Source organism: Nannospalax galili, unplaced genomic scaffold (assembly GCF_000622305.1).
Source record: "Nannospalax galili isolate Female #2095 unplaced genomic scaffold, S.galili_v1.0 scaffold1654, whole genome shotgun sequence".
In the NCBI taxonomy this organism is placed as follows: domain Eukaryota; kingdom Metazoa; phylum Chordata; class Mammalia; order Rodentia; family Spalacidae; genus Nannospalax; species Nannospalax galili.
Window position 1 is genome coordinate 96103 of NW_008334135.1, and position 14657 is coordinate 110759.

A 14657-nucleotide genomic window follows, 5' to 3' on the forward strand; every position below is an offset into this window, starting at 1 on the left:
CCAGAACTCAGTGCCCACAAAGGCAACTGAGACATCTTCACATGGGACGCCTGCAACACAATGAAAGGCCACCAGAGTCATCTTTAGGAATCAGAGAAGGCCACCATTGTAGGGAAAGCAATCTTGAAGGATGAGGAGAAGTCACCTAGGAGAATAATGGACAGGGCAGTAACCGAGAGTGATGGATGAACAAATCCAGAGACATAAAGGCATATGTAGGGCTAAGGCAGAAAAGATACTATATGCTGTGATAGTGAAGTTATGGCTCATCAGGAAGATCTGAGAAGGGCAATGAAAGAATTAAAATAATCATCTTGGCATCTTCTGCTTTTAATAGCAATTTTAAGCAATCACTATGGAATATTGTTGAAAAATATGTATTCTACATAGGCTGACTAGTCATCAGTGGATAAACTTGCACTGAGGGTCATCTGGGGACACTAACTTGATTCGATAAGCTTTAACATAAATAACAGAATGCATGAAGGGGGGTCTATAGGAGAGTGTGGATAGGGTGGGGAATATAAAGATGATTAAGATGCTGAATATGATGATGATATACACAAGAATTCAATAAAAATACAAAGAACAAATAAAAATATATAAGGGGAAATACAGAAAGATAAAAGGTAAACAATAAACAAAATATAGAGGAAAAATGACCAGGGCCGTGAACAAAATGGTCACGATGGTAATGAAAACAGGAGATGAAGAGATAAAATTGGGAAATAAATGATACAAATAAGAAGATGTTTTACATGTGGTAGAGAGCAAGGAATGGGGCTGGGGAGACTCCCAAGGTGCAGAAATGAGGTTTCTGATTAACGGAGGGTTATTTCCTAAAGTATAGGTGAAACGGTTAAAGAAAAGGATCAGTTTGATATGGGGGAGACAGCATGTGGGGTGTTTGTGAGTGTCCAATAAGTCACTGACCATGGTGGGAATTCCAAGAGGTCACTGAAATTAGGAACCTTTTGTTAGGAATGAATGATTGAGCAGTACTTGACATAAATATTACTTGGAGGAAAGAATATAACTCAGATGTCAGAGCATGATGTTCTTTTATGCAAAGAAAAAGAGACAAAACCCCCAATCCTGAGATCTAATATTTACAGGTTGGATAGAGGAGGAGATCACTATTAATGAGTCTGAGGAAGAATAAAAGAAAATAAGGAATGTATTAATGAAAACATTAAACAAATAGCTTTCCTATTTCTTTCAATAGGAACACTTTGCTCCTAGGGCGGAGGCTGAGAACCACACCACCATAACAGAGTTCATCGTTTTAGGTTGACACAGGATCCTGCACGTCACGTGATCTGCTTTGTGATATTTCTAGGCATGTACGTAGTCACTTTAGTAGGCAACATCAGCATCATCACTTTAATAAGAAGCTGACCCCAGTGCCACACCCCCATGTACCTGTTCTTTAGCCATCTGACTTTTGTGGACTTTGCCTTTTCCTCATCCATCACACCTATGATGCTGATAGGATTCCTTTGTCATGGACTGGCCATCTTGATGGCTGCCTGTGAAACCCAATTCTGATTTGTAGAGTTGTTTGGAACTGCTGCGTGCTTTCTGCTGGCCTGTGACCACTATGTGGCCATCTTCTCTTCCTTGCTCTATTCCACACATGTCTACCAAAGTCTGCTTCTTCTTAGTGGGGGCTTCCTATGTTGGAGGTTGTGTGAATGCTTCATCATTTACCAGCTGCTTAGTCAGTCTGTCCTATTGTGGATCAAACCAGATAGATCACTTTTTCCGTGACTTTCCCCCTTTGTTGAAACACTCCTGATTAGATGTTTCCATTATTGAAAATTTCCCCTCCATCTCTCTGGTTCTGTCATTGTGATCACAGTTTTTGTCATAGGCATTTACTACATCTACATCACCACCACCATCCTGAAGATGTGCTCCACTGAAGGCCACCAGAAGGCCTTCACCTGTACCTCCCACATCACAGCAGTCACTCTCTACTTCGGAACTATTAATTTAATTTATGTGATGCCTAAGTCCAACTATTCTACTGAGCAGAATAAAGTACTGTCTGTGATCTACACAGTAATGATCCCCATGTTGAACCCCCTCATCTACAGTTTGAGGAAAAGAGATGTAAAGGAGGCCCCGAGGAACGTCACCATCAAGTTATGCTCATAGAATCTCTTTGAATTCAAGAGTCCTGTAAGGATTTTACTTACCAGTGTCATATTTAGTATCTACCACATGCTGCTTAACTGGTTGCTTGAGTTGAAATCCTACTCCTTTGTACTAACCCTCACCTTTATATACTTGTATATAATGAGAGGACCTCTAGAAATCCATCAAGTGATAGTAATAATTATTATTATGGAACTTCTGCAGATGTCAAGATCTTTTAATTTATTTATTATGTAGCAAATAATAATTTATACTTACTATTTTTAAGGACCCCATGTAAATTCATCACATACATAAACATTCTTATCCTGACAACAACTTAATAAAGTGATGCCATTTGTTTTATTTGGCAAATGATTTGTCTGAACAGATCCAAAATGTTGATCACCCATATATTCACAAAGAAAAGTAGATGTGGGTCTAGCATTTGACTTCAAGGAATTGGTCACCAATCTCCTTTAGCTTCTATATTTATTTATTTTTATTGATTCTATGAAAATTTCATATGTATGTTCATCATATTCAGACCCTTTCCAGATCTCCTCTTCCACCTTACTACATTGCCCACCTCATGATCTTTATCATTATTTTTATTGAATTTTTGAGCATTTCAAAATATAGGAAACTCTATGCTTAGTTTTTATACCATATCTATTATGTTGATGTTATAAAATGTTTTCAATTTACAGATGAAAAAACTAAGTGCTAGAAAAATCAAATAGCTTGTCCAGACAGGTGTGGATTCAATCTGTCTAGTGACGTGAACACTATAATGATAAAGCAGATGTGTTCAAGGTTATCACATTTTTTTTGCAAAGATGGTCTAGACTTAATGCACAAGAGAACAAGGGTGAATCTGGGAAAACTGAATTGATTCCCAAATATGCCGATACGATGTAAAAACTGGTATATGTGAAGGTTTACAAGAATATTTAAAGTATTGTAATTTATGTCTTTATAATTATCATAGCTTTTAAATTCGAATCCACAATGAAAGTATGGCTTATAACAATAAACTGCAAGGTAAAGAGAGCATTCAGTGGCTAACGGTGCTTGGTGCACAGGCCATGAGAACCAGAGTTCGAATCCCCAGAACCCAAGTATAAGCATAGCCCCTCTGGCCTGCAATCCCAGCATGGTGGGAGGCAGAGACAAGAGAATTGCTGGGCTCACACACACAAAACGAAAAAGGAATAAAAGGAGAATTACATTCATGAAGCGTTAAGGACATGGTGGAAGGTGAAGTGGTGACAGATGGTGTCAAGTGGAAGCAGTTCACAGAAATTGCATGTGAAGACACGCTTTATCCACAGGGCAACTATTAAAAGATTTGATGCAAGGAAGAGAATTAAAAGCTACATTTATATTTCATTAACAAAATGAAGCTTGTCTTTGGTGGTGACTCATCTGGGGCCACCAGGAGACAGATATATCATCATCATCGTCATCATAATCATCATCATCATCATCATCATCATCATCATCTAATAATCCAGGAGACAGATAAATATTTGAACCACACCTTATGAGGCTGAAAGCTATCAAACTTTGGATGATTCTCAGTTGATGAGATCTGCTTTCTCGTCAGCCAAAGGAAGGGCTGCCTTCCCCCTATGCACTCTCTTGGTCGATCCAATGTTCCTAAGCACCTGCACCCTTGCATTTGTTAGTGTCAGACTTCACGATTTCTACAACTACCTTCCTGGGCTTTCCCTTTCCCTGGAGGTGTGCTGCCAGGTAAAGGACCCAAGAACCATGTCTGTTCCCTGTTCTTCATCTCTGGTGGTAGCCATCTTTTAAAAAATATGTTATCTATCAAGATGGTACCTAGCAATTTCCCTCTGGGTCACAAGGCACGGCAAAACTGAATTTCTATCCACTCTCGATTCATCTGAAGGAGGAATTACAGTCTCATTCAAACCCATGATAGGATATGAGGCCTCCAAGGGCCTTGTCCACAGGAGGGACTTGTGGATCAGATTCTGCTCCCTGACCCCTGCTAAACAGCAGTGTAGTTGGACCCGTGTCTGGCTTACTGCTTAGTGATGAATCCCTCATCTTTTTATCTACATTTTCAGGTGTTCTTTACTTCCTTTGTGGATTTCTGAAGCTCTTCCTCTCCTTCTCTCTCTGAAATAGAGTCTTTATTTTCTTTTCTTTCAATATATATTAATTGAAAATTTGTGTACGTCATACATCTTAATCATATTTAGACCCCCTCCTCTATCTGTAACCCCTAGAACCTATTAGCAGGATATCATATATTCTATCATATATGTTAAGGCCAATCTAGTCAGGTTTGTGTACCTAGCTGTCCCTTGGTCTAAGTTCATCCACTAGAGCCTGTTCAGCTTATCTAATATCACTCCCTTAAAGAAGATAAACTCTCCATCACCCAGAGCGATCAGTTACAAATAGTACCTCAGCTAAGGATGGGGCCTGTTGCCCATTTCCCTAGTTCTATGCTGGTTTTTGTCTTATTAAGTTTACGTGGGCCTTATGCACCCTGCCACCATTGCTGTATGTTCATTTGAACAAGTTCTCAGAAACGGAAGACTCCTTATGTTCCTGTACCACCCTTGTTCTTACAATCTTTCTGCTCTCATTTCCACATGGTCCCTGAGCCCTGGGTGGGTGAGGTTTAATATGCGTCCTATCCAGGGACACACACTCTGCAGTTAGAGTCTGTATTTTCTTATGATGACTCTATGTTCCACTAGATAACATGGAAGCAGCTTCTAGCCCTCCACGGTGTCCAGCAGTCAATCTCATCTACCAATTTTTGAAACTTTTACCTGCTAAGATAAAAAAAAAAAACCATAATCTTATTTGAGATTCGAGTACTTTAACACTGTATTTTTGGATATGTTAATGCATATGACTATCAAACGTTGCAAATGTCCACCTTGCATTTTTTATAAAACCTCTAAAACTATTTTTATCACTTTAATTTCCATGAGAAACATGTAGGAATCAGCATGCTCTTACTCAGTCATTGATGTTCTCAGACCTGTTTGTATTTGTAAGGAATTCTCATCTCTTATGATGTGATCAGATTTTGAGTTTTCTTTTTTGTGTATTTTCTTTATTATTATGTTGTTTTTCTCTCTGTATCATCTTTGCATTAGATTAGGTCATTTTCTTTTTTACCACTTTTAATCCATTAACATAGAATGTATGCAACTGATTTCTACCGTTTCAGTGCTCATACTTCTTAATGTTTTAACATTTTGTCAACATTTTATGCCATTGTCTGGAACAAATTTAATGCTAAAACATGATTCAAGTTTGGCATCATCACTTTTATATAAGTGTATGTATATGTTTTAGGAAGTTTCTACAATAGTAGGTTTCAATATGACTTTTTCAAAAGGTCTTTAGTATTAGTTATCCCTCACTGTATTTCTTCCTCTACCCTGTCCTCCCATTCCCCAAACCACTTAACCCTTCCTGTTTCATTATTGCCCTTTACCCCTTTATACCACAGGTTTATTTCTTCCCTCTCTTGGAAGCTCTCCCCTTCCATGGCCCTACTTTAGTTAGCTTTCTATTGCTGTAACCAAAACATTGACCAAAACCAATCTGGGGAGAAAAAGGTTTATTTTATCTTACAGCTCCTGGGTCACAGTTCATCACTGAGGGAGCCTAAGGTAGGAACTCAGGGAAGGAAGCTGGAGGCATAAACTGAAGCAAAGGCCATGGAGGAATGCTACTTAAAGTTTTGATCCCCTTGCATGTGCTTAGCCTACTTTCTTATATAATAAAGGACCACCTGCCCAGGGGTGGCACCGCCCACAGTAGGTTGTGTCCTCCCACATCACTCAACGAACAAGAAAATGCCCTACAGACATGGCCAATCCAATGAGGGAAATTCCTCAACTGAGATTCCCTTTATCCAGGAGTGTCAACAACTAAAGCTATCCCACAAAGTCCCTTGTGAATTTTCTGACCTTTATGAGTTTTCCAAATGAAACACGTGTCAACAGATTCAAAACTCACATCTACAAATGAGAGAAAACATTCAATGTTTGTCTTTCTGGGTCTGGGTTATCTCACTCAGAATTGACTGTTTCTAGCTCCATCCACTTACCTATGAATTTTTCTTAACAGCTGAATAATATTCCTTTGTTTATTTGCACCGTACTTTCATTATCCATTCATCAGTTGATGGACACCTAGGCTGTTTTCTGGCTGTTGTAAATAGAATAATGAACATGGATGAACAGGTATCTCTGTAGTAGGAAATAGAGTCTTTTGGGTAAAGGTTCAAGAGTTGTACAGCTTGGAGCATGTGGCAGATCTATTTCTAGCTTTTGGAGAAACTGCCACACTGATTTCCATAGTAGTTCCTCTATTTCCCACTCCCATCATTGGTGGATAAGTGTTCCCTTTCCACTCATATATTCCAGCATTTGTCAACAAATTTTATCTTAACAATTCTGCTTGGGGTAAGATGAAATCTCAGAGTAATTTTAATTTTAATTTCCCTGATGCCTTAAGGATGTTTAACATTAAAAAATTATTTCTCAGCTATCTTATTTCATCTTTTGAGAACTCTCTGTTCAGTTCCATGCTGCATTTTTAATTTGGTTGTTTGTTTTATTGAGGCTTAATTTCTCTATTTCTCTAGTTCTTTTTATATTCCAAATACTAACCTTCTGCTAGATGTGTAACCCATTCTATAGGGTGCCTCTTCATCCAAATATTGGTGTCCTTTGTTGTACAGAAGCTTTTTAGTTTCATGAGGTTCCATTTATCAATTTTTGGTCTTAATGATTGCACTATCAGGATGCTGTTTAGAAAATCCTTTCCTTTTCTGATAAGTTCAAACATACTCTTTATTTTGTTCTCTATCAGATTCAGGGTATTGGGTCTTATACTGAAGTCTTTGATCTCTTTGGACCTGAGTTTTGTGCATGGTGATAGACACAGATCTAGTTTCAATCTCCTATATCTAACTATCCAGTTTGACCAGTGTCATTTATTATGCTGTCTTTTCTCCAATGTAGCCTTTTGGTCTCTGTCAAAAAATCAAGTAGCTTATATATATTTCCTCAATTCTATTCCACTGATAGTTATTTCAGTTTTTATGCCTGTACCATGATCTTTTAATTACTATTGCTCAAAAATTAGTTACAAATTGCTTTTAATCAGCAGTTATGCAGATATTACTTTTATTACCTTTTTGTTGACTCCTATATTTAAAATTTTAAAAATATTTTATTTATTGTTTTTATTTTATGTGTATGTGTATATTGTCTGCATGTAGGTAAGTGCACCCATGTTGTGCAATGCCCATGGAGGACAGGAGAGGCCGTCGGATCCCTAAGAACTGGAGTTGTGGACAGTTGTTAGCTGCCATGTGGGTGCTGGGTTTTGAACCTGGGTCTTTTGCAAGATCGGTCAGTGTTCTTAACTGCTGAGCCATCTCTCCAGCCCCTTATATTTAAATTTTAATGAATTTTTTTGTGATTTTTTTCAGACAATTTGATGGTATTTGGAACTTCCCCCATCAACACATTCCCTTAATCTCCCCCTGCATATATTCTACAGACTTTAGCTCTTAAAGGTTTTATTTTTGAGACCAGATCTCTCTCTGTAGCCTAGGCTGGCTACCAACCCAGATTGACCTTAAACTCATTCTGTGCCTCCTGCCTCAGCCTGCAAGTGCTGGACTTATAGACATGAGTCATTAGACTCAACTCTGGAATGTATCATCTGACACACATCTCTAATAGTCCAGGGAAAATTTAAGGTGTATCTTGGCTCCATGACATCATGGAGCTTTGGTTGTATAAATTCCATGTTCTAGGACATAAATATTAGCTTCTTCATGGACAAATGTCAGAGGCCAGAATGTTCAAGGTCTTTTGTATTTTGTGTTAAGTATTAGCTGAGCTTTGCTAATTGATAATTAATGAAACAAATGGAAATAAAGAAACACTCATTTCCAGGACAGTTATATTTATATGCCTTTTTGTATTTTACTGAATATTTTAGGGAAATTGTGGGAAGATACCTCAGACCACAAGGGCTTGTACATTTTGACCTCATGTATTTCTGGAATGGTATATAAGAGGGTTGACACTGTTTTTCAGGACAGTCATTTCTTGAAGAAATGATGGTTTAGTAGTGTTTCTATTCTAGAAACTGAACACTGAGGATATGATGATGAATAAAAGAATTCTCATAAGATTGAGATCTTAGTGGAGAAGATAATAGAAAATACATCCATCTTAAACCTGCAGCATAGCAGGTGATGTGCAAGAACAAATCAGGACTGATATGTCTGACCAAGGGTATTCATGGTGGTGTGGGTGGTAGTGGTGTAGACAGGGTGAAAAGGAAATGCTCATAAGAGAAGGTGAAGTTTGAGTAGAAAATTCAGAGTCATGTGGAAGTGGAAAGTGGGAGAAAATCAGCTAGGTAGGAAATAGCAAGCTTAAGATTGTGATGATCTTAAACAAAATGTGGGTAAACAGTACAAAGACATCACAGGAGTGTGCTAAGTCATCCATGGAATTAATATCCAACCATAATTATACTTCAATTTAAAGCACTGGAAAAGAAGTGTTCCCATTTAGTCAGTATACAGCACAGTCTTCCCTTATTGTCTGAACATCTACTAATTATTTCTTAACACATTGCAAAATGATCATGTGAATTTAATGGGAGTATAAATTACTATAGACAATTTGGGATGAAGTAAGGAGGTTCCTCAAATTAGAAAAACCAGAAGTAGCCTAAGTTCTATCAGCTGTACTTCTAGATATATAAAAAGTAGAATTCGTGTGCTTAAGAGATAGCTGTGCATGCATGTTCATTTCAGCATTGTTCACAGTAGGTAAGCTAGGAAAGCAGCCTAAGTATCTACCCATGGAACAACAGCAGATAATATGGCATGTGCACACAATGAAATACTATATATGCTTAAAGAGAAGAAAACTGTCATTTGCAGCAATATGAATGGAACTTTTTTCTAAGCAAAATAGCCAAGCACAGGAAGATACGTATGTACTACATCATTTCACTTCAGCATGGACTCAGTCTCCTAGAAAGAGTGAGTAGAAAAGGAGGTGACTGAGCCTGAGCAAGAGGAAGCATAGTGGGGACAGGGAGGACACTGACCAAGAAATGCAAAGACGCAGTTAGACTAGAGGAACTTCCTCCGGTAGCTTATTGCACTGTTTAAATACCACAGCTAATGCATTGTGCATATCAAAATTATCAAAAGTAAGCTTTTAAAATTCTCATCACAAAAAATAAATTTGTAGTGTGATGGACATCTTAGCTGGATTTCATCATTTTATCATAAGTAATGGCTCAAAAGACCATATCACAATCAAATAATATACACATAATTAATTGTTAAAACAAATTAACTTTTAATGAATAAAATTGATAATATACTTAGATTACTACATTTGACTCTCTATACTAGAGATCCAAGGTCAAAAATTATTCCAATTCTAAGGAATTTACCAGAAAGCTCCTAGAACTTATAAAAACCTTCAGCAAAGCAGCAAGCTACAAAATTAACATACAAAGGTTATTAACCTTTCTATAGTCAAACAGCAAACATACCAGGAAAGAAATAATAGAAACACTTCCACTCAGAAGAGCCTAAAAACATTCCTTGAAATAAGCCTAATGAAGGAAATGAAATACCTCTAAAGGGAAAACTTTAACACACAAAAGACAGCGAGGAAGACTAGAAAATGCAAAGGCCTCCTGTGGTTATGGAATGGAAGAATTAATCTTGAGAAAATGACTATTCTAGCTACAAGGTCAAGGCAATTCCAGTCTCCCATGTCATTCCCCACATAAATAAAAAATAATCTTGAAATTCACAGGGTAACATGAAGTTCTGGATAGCCAAAGCAACCCTAAAAAAATGAATTGTTGGAGGCATTACCATACCTGATTTCAGGCTACACTATGAAGCCATAGCAATAAAAAATAACATGGTACTGGCACAAAAACAGACATGTAGATCACTGGAAAAGCATAGTAGACTTAGATATAAGTGCATGCAACTGTAGCTGCCTGATTTTTGACAAAGATGTTAAAAATACATACTGGAGAAAGATACCATGCTCAACAAATTGATGCTGAGAAACTGGGTATCTACACATAGAATTAAAATAGATCCTTATCCCCAACCAGCACAAAAATCACTCCAGGTCCAGTGAGATAGCTACAGGTAAAGACACTTGTTGCCAAGCCTAATGTTCTGGGTTCAATCCCAAGAATGTACACGGTGGAAGGAGGGAACGGACTTGTGCTCCTTGCCCACCTCCACAAGCATAGTGTTACTTGAGTATATATGCACCCCCTACAATAAATACATGTAAAAAATTAACTCCGAATAGATCAAGTAATATAATGCCAGATGAGCCCTCATAAGGTTCATGATGCTACCACGATGTTGTCTTATGACATCGCTGGTCCACCATCTCATCCTGATGCTTCACTGTGATAGCACAATGCTCCACCCTCTCACCACAATGCCATATTGTGCCTTCACAGATATTTTTGTTGCTTTCAAATATTAGATTTTGTTTTCCTATTTTATTTCCCTATTATGTTTTATATTTATGCTTTATTTTGGAATTTCATACATGAGTATTGGCTTTGCATTCTTCTTTCTCCTGTGGGAAGCCTTTCCTTATTGAAACCAGTCCACAAAGTCTGGTAAAGATGACTGCCTCTCCAAATCACAGATAGCTATGAAAGCTTAAGAAGAACCTGTAGAACTGGGAAAAACAAGATCACCAAGGGAACACCAAAGCCTGCCAACAACTGAACTGAATATTCTACTTTCAACCTAGACCAGATCACCCAATCAAAAATCAACAAGGAAACATGGGGCGTGAATTATACTTTAGATTAAGTGGGCACTACAAAAAATGATCCACAAGAAGCAGAACATGTTTTCTTCTCAAGAACATAAGGAACATTTGCCGTGATACATCAAGTGTTACTGGCAAAACAAGTCTTAATAAACTGAGGAAGACCAAGGGCTGGAGAGATGGCTTAGTGGTTGAGTACTGACTGCTCTTGCAGAGGACCCGGGTTTGATGCCCAGCACCCACATGGCAGATAACAACTGCCCCTAACTCCAGTTCCAAGGAACCCTATGCCTTCTTGTGACCTTCATAGGTATTGCATGACACGGGTGCACTTACCCACACGCAGGCAATGCACTAATACAAATAAAAAAATCATAAATAAATAAAAAATAAATTGAGGAAAACTAATGTCCAATACAATCGGAAGAAGTGCAAAATGTACAGATAGCTGAAAACTATGCACCATTCTTCTGAACAACTAGTGATCAAAGATAATCAAGAGAAAGCAAAGAAAATCTATTACAAAAACGTCAAAACTTACAGGGGACAAAAAGCGCTCCTGAGAAAGAAGTTTAAAATGGTAAGTGCCACCCATAGCACTGAAGACAGTATGATCAAGACCTATGAAAGCCAAAGCCAGACAAAAGCCCTGCATGGAGCAGGCAGGTGGGCAAGAAGTCCCAGTCCTAGCTGATGATAGTTGTTGGGAAAGGGAGAGTCAGTTTTCTTTAAGGGTGTGAGGCCAGGTATATTGACCAGGTTCCAATGCATGGACTCACACAAGGGCATTTGGGGAACACAGACTAGACTCTATAGGCCTTAAAAATAGTAGAAGACAGGAAGTAGAGGTGGGTAAGGAGGTGGGGGTGGGTCTGTGAGCAGATGGGGGCGAGTTCTGAAGAAGAGGGTATAAGGGAAAAATACAGAGGAAATCAAAGATTGAAGAGAGAGAGAGAATTTAATAGTACTTAAGTTTAATTACTTCATTGCTTATAACTTCCTGGGTAAGAGCGACTCAGCTCTGGTACAAGGCTAGACTGAGACGTAAGGGCGCCCGGAGATAGTTAACAGGATGTGGGCTGCTGCCCCAGGGCGTGACCCGTGATAAGTCACATAGGCATGTGAGAGATAACAGAAAGCAGTCAGAAACGCTTGTGTAAATAAGAGATTACAGAAATCAGGAAACTGACACCTACCACCCAGAGGGTGACACACATAAATTAGCTTAAATCTATAGGTTAGGTATTTTAAAGCTATTGGTTGTGTGAAAATGCACAGGCTCTGGTACAACGGCTGTGAAAATCCTATATAAACTTTGCCTGAAGTTGCTTCAGGGTCGATTGCTCTAACCAGGCCTGCGTGTCTTGGGAGGACGGTCGACCCCAGCTAGCTGGCTTAATAAAGACTTTGCTTGAATTACATCTCCGTGCTTGTACATATTGTTTTCCTGGGAAGCCCATGGAGTCTCAGACCCTAACAAGGGTCTGAATATGATTAAAATACATTGCATTAAATTTTAAAAGAATCAATAAAATATTTTAAAAAGGAGAAGAAATAAACACTGAAACCTTAAGTAACTGGTAAAAGAACAGCAAACTAATCCCCAAACTAATAAAAAGATCAAAGTATAAACAAAAATAATAGCAACTAAGAAACAACACAGATATCGATGAAATAGAGTTTTCTTTATGCAAAAAAATAAATTTGACATTTTCTTCATTAAGTAAGAAAACAAAAATTTCGTTTGTTTGAAATTAAATCATAAATGATAAGGGAAGCAATGTATCTGACACCGCAGGAATACAGAGGATCATGAGGCTGCTGTGGTCAATCATTTATCAATAAATGGAGTAATGTAAAAGTAATAAATCAATTCCTGAAAACATACAGTCTACCAATGCTGAACATGGAAAATAGAAAAACTGAACAAATTATTCTGAAGGTTGATAATTGAATCAACATTTGTGTATGCTCCCAAGATCAGATGGCTTCCTGAGTAAATTCTGCCAATAAAAAAGCAGAGACCTAAAGCCAATTTTCAGGTTCTTTCAAAAAATTAAAGAAAAGGGAAAACCTCCAAATTTACTTTTCTATATTGTCTAAGAGAACCACCTGCCTCTGCTTCCCAAGGGCTGGGATTAAAAGCATATGGCACCATGCCCAGCAGGAAAAATTTTTCTTGTTTTCCTTTTTTAATTAAAAAAATACTTTTATTGAATTTTTGGGAATTTAATAGAATATACTTGTATCATATTTAGACTTCCCTCCCCATCTGTACCCTCTTATAGCCTTCCTGCCAAATTTCAGATACACTGTCATATATATTAAGGGTTATCAAGCCAAATTTGTGTCCTCAAGTGTCCTTCACTGTGGGTTCATCCAGTAGAGTTGAGTTAATCTATGTAGTGGCACACTCTTAATGAAAAGCTACTCTCCCTCTCTCAGTAATTATCAGTTGCCAATAGCTAAGTTTGGGGCTTCTTGCCAACTTCCCCACTTCTATGGTGGAATTTTGTCTGACTTGATCTTGTGTGGGTCTCATGCATGATGCTATCATTGCAGTAAGTTCATATGAGTAACTTCCCAGCTGCCTGGAAAACTGGTTTCTTGTGGTCATGCACCACCTCTGGCTCTTAAATATTTCTGAAATCTGATATGTAGACAATCTTAAAAATTCATGTGAAAGCTCTTAGAACAAATACTGTAAAGCATTGGGGGAAAATAATAAAAATACAAAACTTGGGTGGGAGAGGTAGCTCAGTAGTTGAGAACACTGCCTGCTCTTCCAGAGGACCCAAGTTTGGTTCCCAGTGCCTATATTGTGGCTAACAACTATTTATAACTCCAGTTCCAGGAGATCTGACACTATCTCCTGTCCCCAAATGCATTACATGACATTAGTGTACTTATATACATGCAGGCAAGACACACACGTAAAACAAAAATAAAAATTTAAAAACACAAAACTCATTTGCATTTGTATTGCTACTAATGACCTATTAAAAAAAAGGCAAGCCTATTTACAATAGCAAAATACAGAATAAATTCTGTCAGAAATTCAACCAAGGCTATGAAAGATCTGCATAATGAAAACTATAAAACATTAATGAAAGAAATTGAATTAGAGACAGATATACAAACTTATTCCTAACTTTGATTTGGGGGTCTAATATTGTAAAAAAAATGCCTACATTCTGTGAAGCAATCTACAGATTCAATATACTGTTATAATCTCAATGGCATCCCCACTCCACAGAAATAGTTAAAAGAATTATAAAATTCTTATGTAACCATAAGAAACCCAAGCTAAAAAATCCTGCCTACTACCCTGGTAGGTCAGAACCGGCCCATTGTGTCTTGATTCCTCTGCACCCTGAGTGGCTCTGTACTCTGTTCACAAGCTGTAGCCCTTGTAGCCTTGCTAGAAATGAAGTTGGACAAAATGGGAGGCATTCCCCTCTTCCGATTGTAAATGATACTACAGAGGGAGGGCAATTAAAGTGGTATGATATTAGCATAAGAACAAAGACGTCATACTGAACGGAGAGCTCTGGATCTGTGGCATATAGGATCAACCAACCAACCAACAATAGCAAGGTACAATGGGGGAAGGATGATCTACTTTATAAGCAGTATTAGGAAAAA

General features: G+C 37.9%; 1 pseudogene; it reads left to right on the top strand.

Moving 5' to 3' along the window:
- Positions 1-658: 658 nt before the first annotated feature.
- Positions 659-2160, top strand: LOC103730963 (annotated as a pseudogene).
- Positions 2161-14657: the final 12497 nt, after the last annotated feature.